The sequence below is a fragment of the Canis lupus genome, chromosome 36 (genome assembly GCF_048164855.1).
Source record: "Canis lupus baileyi chromosome 36, mCanLup2.hap1, whole genome shotgun sequence".
Taxonomy (NCBI): Eukaryota; Metazoa; Chordata; class Mammalia; order Carnivora; family Canidae; genus Canis; species Canis lupus.
In genome coordinates, this window is record NC_132873.1 from 22,719,971 (window position 1) to 22,735,638 (window position 15,668).

Sequence of the window (15,668 nt, forward strand, 5' to 3'; positions counted from 1 at the left end):
TTTCAAAATACAATCTTTGACTTAATCCAGCAAATGGAATCCATTTCAAAGTGCTAAAGTTTGTAGGAATGTTCTTTTAAACTATTTCAGTCTAAAAACGTTACTCAAAAAAAAAAAAAAAAAAAAGTTACTCAAATTTTTGCCCAGACATTTAGGAAGATAAATTAGTCTCTGAGATTCTATCAAATATTTTCCTTTTAGGGATTTGCAGAACAAAGTGATTTTCTATATGTAGTCAAATAGCAGAAAGTGTATTGTTGCCAGTGACTATGCCCCACAGCTGGTTAGAGAGTTCTGAGGAGTGAAACAAGAGTGACCCTAGAGTTTTTCCCTAGCACGGCCAGCATGGCTGCCCCAGGTTCCTGTACCCATGGTTCTCCCTGCATGCGCACTGAGAACCTGCTGATTCCACTGCATATTTAGAGGTGTGGCTCCTGCTGCTAAACCTAACAAGCATGGCTCTTTATATTATGGGGTAATGAAAAATGTGTTTGTAATTTAATCATAGTTTATAACTTATTAAATTTAATGTCTCATGCCTCATAAACCTGGTGGTATTCTTTTGTTGGTGGTTGTTGCTGTTGGTCTAAATGCATATTTGCCATGCTGTTTGTGCTGATTTCCCTAGCTAAGGTGTTCCATGCACCACCGAACTTTATTGTTTGGCCATATTTGAATTGCAAGGGGAAAGCCTTTCACTAAACCTTATATTTAGTCCAATGGGGTTTGTCTTTGGCCTTAAGTACATGACCATTCAGAATCCAGAGACCCACAATCTTCATATGTCTGATGAGATCCACTGAATAAAAGTTTTTGCTATGGTCACTTCTGAGGCTACTGTTTTGAAATGAAAATCTTGGGATCAGTGACTGAAACACCAGCTGAGATGCTGGTCCATTGTGTTTTAGAATGCACCATTGATACACGCAAGCATTCTATAGCTCCAACCATGAGAATACTACTTAGAAATAGGAAATGCACTTAATTCTTGGACATCTATTATTTCTTTCTATGGCTCTAATTGCCAAGGAGACAGATATTTTCTTGATTCTGCCAATTAGGAACTGACTTTATACAACATTAGCTCCCCAAAATTCTTAAAATTGTTACATGAAGGTTAGTTCCAGCAGACTTTGCTTTACACAACATAATTATTCTCTCAGTGAGAAAATTTATAGTTGATATTTTAAAGAATGCTTTATTTTAATAGCCATCCAAAGAATAGCATAAGAACACTTGAACTAAGAGAAAGTTAAGCCATCTTCTGATAAGTCAAAATTAAATGTTTATTATGAGATTTTCTTCTAATTTTAGTTTCTTTATAGGTCATTCTTGGTATATAGTCCAAGTTTTCTTTTGGCTGTTTTCTCAATTGAAAAAATAGACTTCTAGGAGTGCTGGGGTGGTGCAGTCAGTTGAGACTCCAACTCTTGGTTTCCATTCAGGTTGTAGGCTCAGGGTTATGGGGTCAAGCCCCATATTGGGGTCCAAGGTCACTGGGAAGTCTGCTTCAGGCTCTCTCTCCCTTTCCCTCTGCCCTGCCCTGCTGTGCTCGCTCTTTGAAACTCTTTTAGAAAAAGAAACATACTGAGAAGCACCTGATTGTTTTGGAAAATAAATCTCAGACATTGGTTTGTATTAGGACAATGCTGTGGGAGATGTGGGAGGAGGGAAAGATAAGTTCTTGGGGTTCATTTTAATCTTCTCTATTGTGAACAACAGGCAACTGTGGTGGTATTTGGTGTGCATATGATGTGGCTTCTCTTCCTTCAGTGATCACGCTGAGGCTAGCAAATGACATTCAGATGTTAGCAATTTGGGGTCACATTTGAACTGGTGACTCAGGGGGCAAGTGTTCTATATCCCACCAGTTCTTTTAGTCAGCTTTTGAGTCACATCTTTATTTTCTCAAATAGAGGGAGCTTACCTCATGGGAATCATGTGAAATGCATAAAATGTAGTGCTCCATAAAGCAAATTCTAAATTAGCTACATGGTCAGGTAGTTTTCTGGTTGGTCTAATCATTGTGACAATTACCAATTTTCAGAGACATAAGATAGAGTCAAAAATATCACAAAAATGAGACTGGATAGAATTCAGTTATTCTTAGACTCCGAGGGGCTCTCAGGATCTTGCAAGACCAAGCTGATAACTATGAATTACCTTGTAGATATGTAGACAGATCAGGCACTAAGAATACCCAGGTGGTGCCCTATAAGATAGTCAGCTTTTACAAAATTTTGGAATTGACACAGGAGTGAAAAGCCCTAACTAGCAAATAACAACAGCAAATACTAACAGTTATAAACAACCAGAAAATGTCAGGTTGAAGAAATGGGTGTTTGTATCCTACCAGCAAGCTGGCTCCTAGTATATAACAGGTTCTGAGTCAGGTGCTCCATCATTTAATCTTTAGGACAACCATCAAAGTGGGCATTATTTTCTATTCCTCGATTGGCAGGCTTTTAAAAAGCTTTTATTTAATTCCAGTTAGTTGACATACTAACATGCCATGTTACATTAGTTTCAAGTGTACAATATGGTGACTCAACACTGCCATACATCATCCTGCATTCATAGCTATTTCACCCATCCCCCAGGCCCCCTCCCCTTTGGTAACCATCAATTCTCTGTAATTAAGAGTTTGTTTCTTTTTTCTTTTCTCATTTTTCAATAGGGGGTAGAGAGAGAGAGGTACAGGCAGTGGCAGAGGGAGAAAGAGAGAGAGAATCCTAAGCAGGATTCTCAGTGCAGAGCCAGATCCAGGCTCCATCCCACAACTCTGAGAACGTAACTTGAGCCAAAGCCAAGAGTTGGATGTTCAACCAACTGAGCCACGCAGAATCTTCCTCATTCTCCCTCTCTTTTTCTGTTTTTTTTTTTACCCATTTTTTTCTTAAACTCCACATGTGAGTAAATCTATATATTTCTTTCCTAACTTCTTTTGCTTAGCATTATACACTAGCTCCATCTAAGTCATTGCAAATGGCAAGATTTCATTCTTTCATATGGCCAAATAATATTCCACTATATATGTGTGTGTGTGTGCATGTGTATACACACACATGCACACACACACACATACATACCGCATCTTTTTTATCCATTAATCAATTAACAGATACTTGGGCCGCTTCCATAATTTGGCTATTAGAAATAATGCTGCTAAAAACAAATGAGTGTATGTGTCCCTGTGAATAGTGTTTTTGTATTCTTTGGGTAAATACTCAGTAGTGCACTTGCTGGATCATAAGGTAGTTCTATTTTTACCTTTTTGAGGAAGTTCCATACTGTTTTCCACAGTGGCTGCACCAGTTTGCATTCCCATCAACAGTGCACAAGTGTTCTTCTTTCTTCACATCCTCACCAACACCTGTTGTTTCTTCTGTTGTTGATTTTACCCATTCTGACAGGTGTGAGGTAATAGCTCATTGTAGTTTTGATTTGCATTTCCCTGATGGTAAGTGATGTTGAGCATCTTTTCATGTGTCTATTGGCCATCTGTATGCCTTCTTTGGAAAAATGTCTATTCATGTCTTCTGCCCATTTTTTAATTGGATTATTCATTTTTGGGATGTTGAGTTTTATAAGTTCTTTATATATCTTGGGTGGTAACCCCCCATCAAATATGTCATTTGCAAATATCCTCTCCTATTCCATAGTTTGCCTTTTACTTTTGTTGGTTATTTCCTTCACTGTGCAGGAACTTTATTTTGATGAATTCCCAGTAGCTTATTTTTGCTTTTGTTTCCCTTGCCTCAGGAGACCTATCTAGACAAAAGTTATGACCAATGTCAGATAAATTACTGCCTGTGCTCTCTTCTAGGATTTTTATGGTTTCAGGCTTCACATATAGGTCCTTAATCCATCTTGAGTCTGTTTTTGTGTATGCTGTAAGAAAGTGGTCCAGTTTCATTCTTCTACATGTTGCTGTCCAGTTTTCCCAGCACCATTTGTTAGAGACTTTTTCCCATTGGATATTCTTTCCTGCTTTGTCAAAGATTAATTGACTACAGTTGTACATTTATTTATGGGCTTTCTACTCTGTTATATTGATCTATGTGTCTATTTTTGTGCCGGTACTGTACTATTCTGATCACAATAGCTTGGTAATATAACTTGAAGTCCAAAATGGTGATACCTCCAGGTTTGCTTTTCTTTTTCAAGATTACTAGGGCTATTCTAGGTCTTTTGTAGCCCCATGCAAATTTTAGAATTATTTGTTCTAGTTCTGTGAAAAACGGTGTTGGTATTATGATAGGGATTTCATTAAATGTGTAGATTGCTTTGGGTCGTATAGACATTTTAACAATATTTGTTCTTCCAACTCATGAGCATGAAATGTCTTTCCATTTCTTTTTAACGTCTTGAACTTCTCACATCAGGGTTTTATAGTTTTTACAGTACAAGTCTTTCAACTCTTTGGTTAGATTTATTGCTAGGTACCTTATTATTTTGATGCAATTGTAAATGGGACTGTTTTCTTAATTTTTCTTTCTTCTACTTCATTACTAGTGTATAAAAGTGCAACAGATTTCTGTACATTGATTTTGTATTCTGTGACTTTTATTGAATTCATTTATCAGTTCCACCAGGTTTATGGTGGTATCTTTCCAGTTTTCTTTTTTCTTTTTTAAGATTTTATTTATTTAAACACACACACAGAGGCAGAGACACAGGCAGAGGGAGAAGCAGGCCCCTCACAAGGAGCCGGATGTGGGACTTGATCCCGGGACTCCAGGATCACGCCCTGGGCCAAAGGCAGATGCTCAACCACTGAGCCACCCAGGTGTCCCTCCAGTTTTCTATATGTAGTATTATGTCATCTGCAAATAGCGAAAGTTTTACTTTTTCCTTACCGATTTAGATGCCTTATATATATATATTTTCATTGTCTGATTGCTCTGGCTAGGACAGGACTTCTAATACTATATTGAATAAAAGTGGTGCGTGGACATCTCTGTCTTATTCCTGATTATAGAGGAAAAGCTTTCATTTTTTTCCCCCAGTAATGATGATGTTTGCTGTGGATTTTTCATATACAGCCTTTTTTATGTTGAGGTATACTCCCTCCAGACCTACTTTGTTGAGGGTTTTTATCACAAATGGAAGTTGTACATTGTCAAATTTCTGCATCTATTGAAATGACCAGATGGTTCTTATCCTTTCTCTTATTGATGTGATGTATCGCACTGATTGATTTGCAAATACTGAACCACCCTCGCCACATAGGAATACATCTCACTTGACTGCAGTGAGTGATTTTTTAAATGTTTTTTAATTGTTGAATTTGGTTTGCTAGTATTTTGTTGAGAATTTTTACATATGTGTTCATCAGGGATATTGGCCTGTAGTTGTCTTTTTTAGTGGGGTCTTTATCTGATTGTGGTATCAGGGTAATGCTGGCTTCATAGAATGAGTTTGGAAATGTTCCTTCTTTTTCTACTTTTTGGAATAGTTTGAGAAGAATAGGTACTATTCTTTAAATGTTTGGTAGACTTGGCCTGTGAAGCAATCTGGTCCTGGACTTTTGTTTGTTGGGAGTTTTTTGATTATTGATTCAATTTCTTTGCTAGTTATTGAGCTATTCAAATTTTGTTTCTTATTCTTTTTAAAGATTTTATTTATGAGAGAGAGAGAGAGAGAGAGAGAGACAGGCAGAGGGAGAAGCAGGCCTCATGCAGGGAGCCTGATGTGGGACTCAATCCCAGGTCCCCAGGATCACGCCCTGCCCCGAAGGCGGTACTAAACTGCTGAGCCACCCAGGGATCCCCTGTTCTTGTTTCTGTTTTGGTAGTTTATATATTTGAGTCCTTTCTCTTTTTTTTCCTTGATAAGTATGTCTAGAGGCTTATCAATTTTGTTGATTTTTTTTTGAAAGAACCAGCTCCTTGTTTTGTTGATTTGTTCTAATGTTTTGTTTTGTTTTGTGTTTTTAACTGAAGCCTCCTTTATTCTATATCATCCTATTAAAGTTTCATTATTTTTGCACCAGAACTATAAAATGCTTAAAATGTAGATTACAAAATTTAGAAAAAGGGATCTCAGTACAGAAAATACATTTAATACATTAAAGTAAAAGCCAAAGACCTGGGGAGATCCAAGAGAGCAAGACAAGCCTTAACCAAAAATGTCTGTAAATACCCAAGAAGCTAGGCTTTTAAGCCATAGTCTCTTGGCTTCCAGTGGTCATATTTAATAAACACATCAGCAAAAAGGCCAGAAGAATGTTTAATGGTTTAAAATATAAGCAAATATAGACTCATTTGTACTGGGCAAAGTACTAATTTCAAAAGATCATTAAAATAAGGAATATTTCAGAAACATTAATAAAAGTGATGGTCACTCAATCCAAATTAATGCAGATATATTGTTTATAGCATTTTATTAGTGGTAGTACCTTAAGTTTGTATAGACAAATTCAAATACTTGAGTAGCTAGTTTCTTAAACTTTATAGAAAACATTCTATAATCTCAATGCTTATATCATCATAAACATGTTAATAAATATAAACAATTGTTCAAATATTAACTAGGTGCTATTGTCCTAAAGTGAGCCACTTCCAAAAAAATCTAATAATTACAGCTTATCATAGTAACTATATAATGTATTATAGTAAATAGAGCAATTATATATACGAGCCACATGTAAAGCTCAGTAGTCATGAATTTGAGGTGATCATTAGACATCTATTTCCAAAGCTTCCACAATATGTGCAGCAGGACAATCTTTAGGATCTTCACTAGTGCATACTGAGAAGAGTTCAGTTAACTTCTGGTATGTTCCACCTGGTTCTTCATTATTAACAGGTAGCCTAATCCCCAAAGCTGCAAAGTGTGTTTCATCATCAAAGTCAATTTCATCAAAAGTTTTATCTTCATCATCATCATCTGTTCTATTGTTGTTGTTGTTTTTTTTAGTTCCTGGTCTAATTTTTATTATTTCCTTTCTTTGCTGGTTTTAGGTTTTGTTTGTTCTTTTCCTAGCTCCTTTAGGTGTGAAGTTAGGTTGTTTGAGATTTTCTTGTTTTTGAGGGAGGCCTGTATTGCTATGTACTTCCCTCTTAGAACCACCTTTGCTGTGTACCAGATGTTTTATACCATTGTATTTTCATTTGTTTCCATGCATTTTTATTTCTTCTTTTATTTCCTTGTTGATTCATTTATTGTTTATTAGTATCTTATTTAATCTCCATGTACTTATGGTATTCCAGATTTCTTCTTGTGGTTGACTTGTGGTTTCATAGTGTTGTGGTCAGAAAATACGTATGGTATGACTTTGATCTTCTTGAATTTATTGAAGCCTGTTTTGTGAGCTAATTTGTGATCTATTTTGGAGAATATTCTATGTGAAGTCAAATAGAATGTGTATTCTACTGTTTTAGGATGGAATGTTCTTATATATCTGTTAAATCCTTCTGGTCCAGTGTGTCATTCAATGCTATTATTTCCTTGTTGATTTCTATTTAGATGATCTGTCCATTGATGTAGGTGGGATGTTAAAGCTCCTTACTATTATTTCATTATTATTAATTAGAACCATTATATTTACTATGAAGTATTTATGTATTTAGGTGCTCCTGTATTGAGTGGATTAAATATTTACAATTGTTAGCTCTTCTTGTTAGAGTGTCCCCTTTATTATATAACCTCTTTGTTTGTCTCCTGTTACAGTCTTTGTTTTAAAGTCTACTTTTTCCAATATAAGTATTGCTACACTGGGGCCTGATACTTCCAAAAATATTTCCAATATGTGCTATGTGTGCCCTGCTGTTTTGTCCTCACTGCTTTATCCTTCAGGGCAGTTGTCTACAGAGGCTCTCTTTGCTTCTTGTAGGCAGTGTTTGGTCTCTGGCCTGAATGTGGTACCTTTTAACTGTGTGTGTGCTGTGGTCTGCTTATGAAATGAGAGCTGTTGCCACCACTGCCAGAACTGAGGCCCTGCAAAACTCCTGGTTTGGGAGACTCCGTGTGGGCAGAGGTTTGGGCCAGTCTTCTGCAAGAGGGGGCCCGCTGTGCTGGGATGGAGGCAAGCGTGACTTTGGAAGGGCATTTCCACTGGATCACAGTGAAGCCGGGCTTGGGCTTCTTATAAACAAGTTAGGTAGTGAGTGCTGGCCCTTGGCTGGTTCCTGCAAGTGGCTCTGTGTTTTTGTTGGAGGGGGTGGAGGAGAGAAACAGTGTCAGCCAGTTTGTTCTTGATGGGTCTCTCTGTGAATGCCATCTCTCTGGTACATACTCTTAGATGAGCAAATAACATCCCACTGTGTGTCCCAGGTGTTCTTCAGGTCACTGTTCCTACACTGTGGGTCCTTGGGCTGTTTGCCATGCCTTCTCTTCTAGAGCAGCCCCAATGGCCTCGGGGCTGTCCCCAGTCCAAGCCTGCTGACCTTCAGAAATCCAGGCTTTAAGCCCTTAGCCCCTCTCACTTTCCAAACCAACGGCTATGGGGAACCACCTTTCCCGGGCATTCCCATCTGCTAGTCTGTCTCTTGCTCTTCTCTGGGACCATAGCTCCCCCCTCACTGCAGTGGCCACAATCTGTTTCTCTCTGAAACTGCATTTCCACTTTTAGCTGTGAGGTTTGTTCTGCTAAGTCTTCAGGTTGATTTCTAGGGTATTTAGGATGATTTGGTAGTTACCTAGTTGCACAAGACGAGGTGAGCGAAGGGTCTTCCCACTCCACTGCCATTGTCTAAAGTGGGCATTATTGTAGCCTGACTGGTGAGACTCCAAGATTGGCAGTGTCCCGCACACGCAGGCCCCTAATGAATAACAACACACATGTGGCAGAGCCAACAGAAAGCGCTTGTTTCCCTCTGAAATTTCCTCCTTCCCTTCTAAGTGGTAAATCGTGCTTTTTCAGGATATCCACTTCTGCAATAAGAGCTGCAGTTTGGAACTTACTTATGTGTTTTCTCTTTCTTCTTTCCCAACCAAATGCATTATGTTCACCTTTACTGGCCCAAGACCTCCCACCTGCCGAGGAAGGTTGGAGGAAGAGAGGAAAATAGATTTGTTTCAGATAATGCAAAAAAAAAAAAAAAAAAAAACTACCTAGCTTCGGACATTTCAGATATCACATAGCAAGACAGTAGCTTTGAAACCAGGTTGTTGTAGAGAGAATTTTGTAAGTTCATTTATCTCATCTTTTTTGCAACTCAGTGAAGAAGATGTGTGTTCTCTATCAGGAAAAAAAATCTATTATTGCTCTTCTACAGAGGAGTGATATAAGGCAGAGAAGGGGGCACTGGGTAAGTTTGTAAAAGAGGAGAAAACAGCCAAATATTTTTTTCTAATTTGCTTATGCTTTCCTTTGTCTCTAAGGGACTAGTGTGGTGTTGGATAGTTAGCACGTGAAGGGGAAAGAACTCCTGACATTCTTTCCCCCATGGCACTCTGGAAGGAGAAAGGCCAGGCCAACACAGGAAAGGGCCACCTGGAAAAAGGCAAGAGTAGGCTGGTCAGACGAGCTAGTTGTGACTCAAGGAAGGAGCATCTAGAGAAGACGGGGTCACTTTGGACCTGCACCCACGTGAGCTGGTCGGAAGCTGTCTCCGTGAAAAGAGGATGGCCCACAAGTAGAGGGATGGGTAACAAGTTTACCAGAGCTATGAGCACTAGAGGCCGGTGGGACAGACAGACAGCATTCCACCATCTACCCAATCTCCCACTTAAGGAAAACATCAAGGGGCAGAGGAGGCACTCTGAAAGTTTGAACCTCTTTATCTAACCTAAGGGACTCTTTGGAAATTCCTAAGTATTAAACTTGAGAGTAGCATTTTTTCCTTCAATCCAACAGATGTGGCCCCAGGAGATATACCAGTTTTCTTCCAAATTCTTAAAGAGAGAGTCTACATTTTCTCAGCACTTCATATATTAAAGTTTCATGCTGTGACACTTGTAAGGCCTCTGAAAAATTGCATTTAAAAAGTAATGCGGGATCCCTGGGTGGCGCAGCGGTTTGGCGCCTGCCTTTGGCCCAGGGCGCCATCCTGGAGACCCGGGATCGAATCCCACGTCGGGCTCCCGGTGCATGGAGCCTGCTTCTCCCTCTGCCTGTGTCTCTGCCCCTCTCTCTCTCTCTCTCTCTCTCTCTGTGACTATCATAAATAAATAAAAATTAAAAAAGAAAAGTAATGCTTTGGGGTACCTGGCTTCAGTCGGTTAAGCCTCCAACTCCTGATTTCGGCTCAGGTCATGATTTCAGGGTTGTGAGATTGAGCCCCATGTTGGGCTCCCCACTTGGCTGAGGGAGCATGCTTCTCTCCTTCATCCTCTGCCCCTGCTCTCTCTCATTCTCTCCCTAATATATATATATATATATATATATATATATATATATATATATATATATATATATAATAAATTAAAATATATATATATATATATATATATATATATATATATATAAATAAATTAAAATATATATATATATATATATATATATATATATATATATATATATATATATAAGGAATGCTCCATATTCTGGTAACTTGCTTTTGTAGAGTCTACAGCCCTTTGGCCATCTCCCTCTTCCCAAGGTGTACTGCCTCACTCTCCATTCCTGGGTATCCTAGGAAACCTTCTCATGTGTGCTCACAAAGAAGTCCCATTGGAAACAGACCCAGTGCCATTTCTCTTCTGCACTGTCATCCTTAGGTGTCTGATTCCTGACCCCAGTGGACCATAACAGTCACAGGGTGCTTAATAAACAGAATCTGTGCTAGGAGATATTTTGAGTTAATCAGTCTGGGGTAAGGCCACAGGCATGAAAATTTCTTAAGAGTTCCCCAGGCAATTTTTATGGACAGCCCAAATTGACAACCAATGCTTTAGCGTACTACACAGAAGACTCTGACCCCAGGGAAGCTGTGTGAAGTTGGCTTCCCTCTGCTGACCTACCAGTGTGTCTTTCCTGGGCATTGCTGATTTATTTCGCCAAATACTGCCCCTTGCCTTGGCATGACCTCATCAGTCTGGCCCTTCTGTGTCCCATAATGGTGCTGCCGATGTGCCAGACTTCACCCATCCAGTAGGAGGTTGTGCCAGGATGCAAACTCTTGACACTAACTTTATCACTGGTGTTCTCTATGAAAGGAGAAATAAGTACAATTCCAGAGAAAGGAAATCCTAAATCAGATTACATTTTTAGTCAGTACAAAGATGAGAAATTCGCCAAATACAGTGGGAATGAACCACTTAGCTACAGTGATAATTCTCCTATCCTGAATCTGTGTCACAGATACAAGACACAATAGCAGCCAAGGACTCACCTAGGAGAAGACTCTGTCTGCTATCTGGTGGGAGAGCATTGATTCAAAAAGCTTCATGTAATGATGACTCCTAGATGTGATGCTCTGAGCTAGGAGCTGAAAGTAGAATAAGACATAAGTCTCCTGCCTTCAGGAAACTCATCGTTGTTTATTTCCAGTTTTATCAACAACTTTTAAATTATTTACTCAACACTGTACAATTGAAATATTTTTATTTGTGTAGGAGCATATAATAGTACACTGTTTCACTTATTTCCAATTAGATTCAAAATTGTTATCTTTCCAACAAATATTCTTTAAAATAAAGACAAGATGATATGCTCTGGTGAATTAAAGTGAATAGGGTAAGAAGGAAATGGAAAGAAAATTTCATAAAAATAAATGAGTGCTGCCAGCAAGTAGTATATTACTTGGCCCTATCCTCCTAGGATTGCTGGGAGCTAATTACCTGATTTAGCTCAGACTTTAAATAACCTCATAAAAAAGACCAATCCACAAACTATTTATACCTTTATTGAAGTAACAAACTTTTTCTTTATATAAAATAGGTAAGGATTTTGAGGGAAAAAATATTGAAGTGTATAGCAATTGGGAAAAAACAACACATATAAAGTATTATAATAAATTTTGTTTTCCAATGGAAGGAAGAGTCTGAGATAATTTCATGAGTTATTCATGAAAATGAGGCATAGAGATCTGTGGCCTATTAAACCCTAGAGATCACTTCTGTGGTATCTTGCTTTATGCCATAACTACCATCCAAATTCAGAATGTGAAAGAGCCTATAAAGGGAACACCAGTCCACCCTAAAGCTGATCTTGCCTCCATAACAATTGCTGAACTGATTTGGAGCCAGAAAAAAGCCACGGGTGGGGCACTGTGATAGGTTTTATAAGATGCCATATATATTGGAAACTTGGTAATAAAAGTATATAAAATTTTAATCTTCAACTTTTCCTTTAAAAAAGGTGACAAAGCAAATAGGGAAGTGATATGAAAATGCATTTTTAACCGTGTAGGAGAGCAATGAATTTAAAGTTCATGTCAGTTCCGTTAAAGATATTTTAAAACTGAAAACCAATAAGAGCTTGATAAAGATTGTTGATTGCCTGTCTGTCCTTTTTAGTACTCAGTCTATTGCTAAGACTGATAATACATCATGGACAATAAGGAGATCATTTGATGCCCTATTTTGCAACTTCTTATGTTAATAAAGATTTCTCTGATTCCTAATAATTGGGCATCCTTAGTTCTTAGTGTTACATGGCTAAATTTTATTTAACAGTTACATCTGGAGTAGGTCATTGTTTATCAGATGTTGAAAAGATTGAGGCAGAATTTTAAAGAATGTTCTCTTTAATATTGTTATAGTATGGGTTAATTATCATTAAAATGTTAATAGTCACTAAAGCACATAATCAGGCTTACGGATGCTTGGTGTATATTCTTTTTTTTTTAAGATTTTTTTTTTTTTTTATTCATGATATATATATATATAGAGAGAGAGAGAGAGAGAGAGAGGCAGAGACACAGGCAGAGGGAGAAGCAGGCTCCATGCAGGGAGCCCGACGTGGGACTCGATCCCGGGACTCCAGGACTGCACCCTGGGCCAAAGGGAGGCGCTAAACCGCCGAGCCACCCAGGCATCCCCTTGGTGTATATTCTTGATGAGGAGGCTTGTGGGGAGATTCTCCTTTTAAACCAGGTGAGTGAGGTATGTCAATGAGTGAGTGGTGTTTACAGAAAGAATCAAAGTAGAGTCAAGTTCCTATTATGAGTTACCTGTGAGTAATCATCACAGTTCTTCTCATGAGAGTAATATAATTCATATTCCTTGTAGGCATCACTTAATGTATAGGTTGAATCGTTTAAAGGGATCTGGATGGAGCATGCCTTTTGGTTCTATTTAATCACAGCAAATTCCATAGTGACACCGAGTAATTTATGGGCATGCTCAATCTGTCTCTGGAAAGCGTGGGCCCCCCAAAGGGCCAGTTTGTGAAGCTTCGGATACCTATGCAGTTTGGCAATATGGGGGAACCATAGGTCAAGCTCTGAAGACTACTGAGGAAATAATATTTTTCTGAAGCAGCAAGTGAGGACAATTATCTCTGCTGCTAGCCTGCCTGCTTTTGTTCTGCAATCCACAGTAAAAGCTAGGAAAAGCAATGGCAGAAAAACCTCAGTGCCATCACTCTATGAATTCTCTTTGATATCCCAAAAAGGTGGAGATTGTGTATTTTATCTTGGCTTAACCAACTATTGTTAGGACACTAAGCAGGAAAATCCAAACACAGGAAAAGTGCTTGGTAATGATCTCAGCTGAAGTGAGTGCCTTCTCTCTTTTTCTGGTTACTAATATGCATAAAATTGCATGTAGATCATAAAAAATACTATGTATAGTTTCCCTTTTGGAGAAGATCCTTAATTTTAAGCTTCAAAAACAATCTTGATAATCTAAAAGGGAGTCAAAAGTACCATTCTAGCCTTGTTTTCAATGAGAAATATGGGAAAGAGTGAGCGACCATTTCATGACACGTTGGATGCTCTCACTTGTTCTCTCAATCCACAGCATTATTTCTGGAGCCAGGACAATGAAGGTAGAACTTCTATTGATAATAGTTTATATCTAGGGATAATGTGTGTACACATATTATAAAAGTAACCAAAAATAACACTATATTGAGCGAATGAATAAAAAAACTTTAGGCATTTTGTAGAAGTAGTCTAATTCAGAACCAGAGGAGAGATTAAAAGTGCTCACCACCGGGTTACACAGGAAAGTCAGATGCTCACACTACTAATCACAAATCCATTCTGATTGGGTCAGAGCTTCCTAGGTGCCGGTGTTGCACTGATTATCTCCCTGGGCTTACTGGGGTGTGTTTCTTTGTTCCTGCATTTGTTTAAGCATATAAGCTTAAGTCACAGCCTGTTGTCAATCATTGTTACAGCTCATGATAGTCACAATGAGAGGTTCGGTTTATGAACCAGGAGACCTTGACCCTAATTAGCAGTCAGGTGAGTGAAGCTACTTTGGAACCTAGAAATGCTGTATATCAATGCATCATCACCCAAATTCTCCTTATTATCTGGGGACCAAGACTAGCGTATGATTGAATATTTTTGCACCTTTTGGCAAAAGCCCTGGAATTTCGGGGTCGATTTGCCAATAGATTTGAATGCTGGAAAGGCATCCCAGTGTCTGAATGGTTTAAGAGCTATGATAAATTTACTTTAATGGGTGCTGCCAAGCACCATTAAATGGAGATGGGGTTTATACAGGTTAGTTAACCCAAACCACAGAGATTTTTAGAAACAACCAAATAAAAATTACGGCATGTTATAGCTGGGGATAGTAGGGTGTTTATAAGATTGTCAAACAACTTACACTATAGATACATAGCAGGACTTGATTCTTTAGATCAGCAGTCTCTACCCTGGGTTCATAAATTTATGATCAGAGAACATCATGCATTTCTTCAGGTATTCATTCATTTAGCAGCCACTTTTTGGAAAACCTATGGTGTGTAAGGCATCGTGCGGAGGGTGGAGAATTCAGAGAAAAATGAGGTGACCTCCTCCCATTCAAGAAATTCGGTTTTTCTCATTGATCTATGACTTGAATACTGTTAACACCACACATTTGAAGTGTGCCTCTTAGATAAGCACTGGGCCGGGGGCCGAGCAGTGTCAGACACTGGCCACAGTGGATTAGAAAGATGCCAATGAGCGGGAAAGAGCTTCCTTCAGTAGGTTTCATTCATCTCATTTAAAAGCCACCCTTCATCTAACAGCTGCCCCCCGACCCCACCCCACCAGCACTGCCTTGGCACAGTGTGGGTGAAATACTGTCCTCTCAGATCTGCATTCTGGGTTCCCCTGGCCCCACCTTTTTCTTTTTAAGCACTGTTCAAATTGTTCTCTTTTACTTTGAAAGCAGTGGCCCTGGAAGGTAAGAGAAGCGTCATGAAATTTCAAAAATGTATTGGTGGCAGTGACTCTTCCTTACTTTATCTTGACAAAACAAAGCAAAACAACGTCCCCCCCCCCCAAAAAAAAAAAAAAATCACATCAGCATTCCTTAGAGCAGTGGGCTTTTGACCAAGGACATGGGATTGGTGGAGGCCCTAGTAGCAGAGGAAAGTACTTGAGCTTGTCAGGAGGGGGACTGTGCTGGGCAGCCACTGACCAGTGCTTGCTTTGCTCCAGCAACCTCAGCATGACAGGACAGTTGTCCCTGACCCTTCCTTCTAGCTGAGGGGGGCCATCCTAACTGCTCCACTTCACCTTCTGAGTAACAGGGCTGGGTCTGTCTTTTCATTAACTATCTGAATTATTTAGATGGCAAAGGAATTATTCTTCAGAAGTATAAATTAATGTTTTCTG

General features: G+C 38.9%; 1 long non-coding RNA gene across 4 annotated transcripts in view; it reads left to right on the forward strand.

Moving 5' to 3' along the window:
* LOC140625284 (uncharacterized) overlaps positions 1 to 15,668 on the forward strand; it is a 400,415-nt gene that overhangs the window by 361,076 nt on the left and 23,671 nt on the right. The window contains exon 1 of one of the 4 annotated variants that reach the window (XR_012024638.1): positions 12,778 to 12,984. The exons of the other annotated variants lie outside the window; for them this stretch is intronic. This is a non-coding gene — a long non-coding RNA (uncharacterized lncRNA). Of the gene's footprint in view, positions 1 to 12,777; positions 12,985 to 15,668 lie in introns of those variants that run through there. 4 annotated transcript variants of the gene reach the window in all.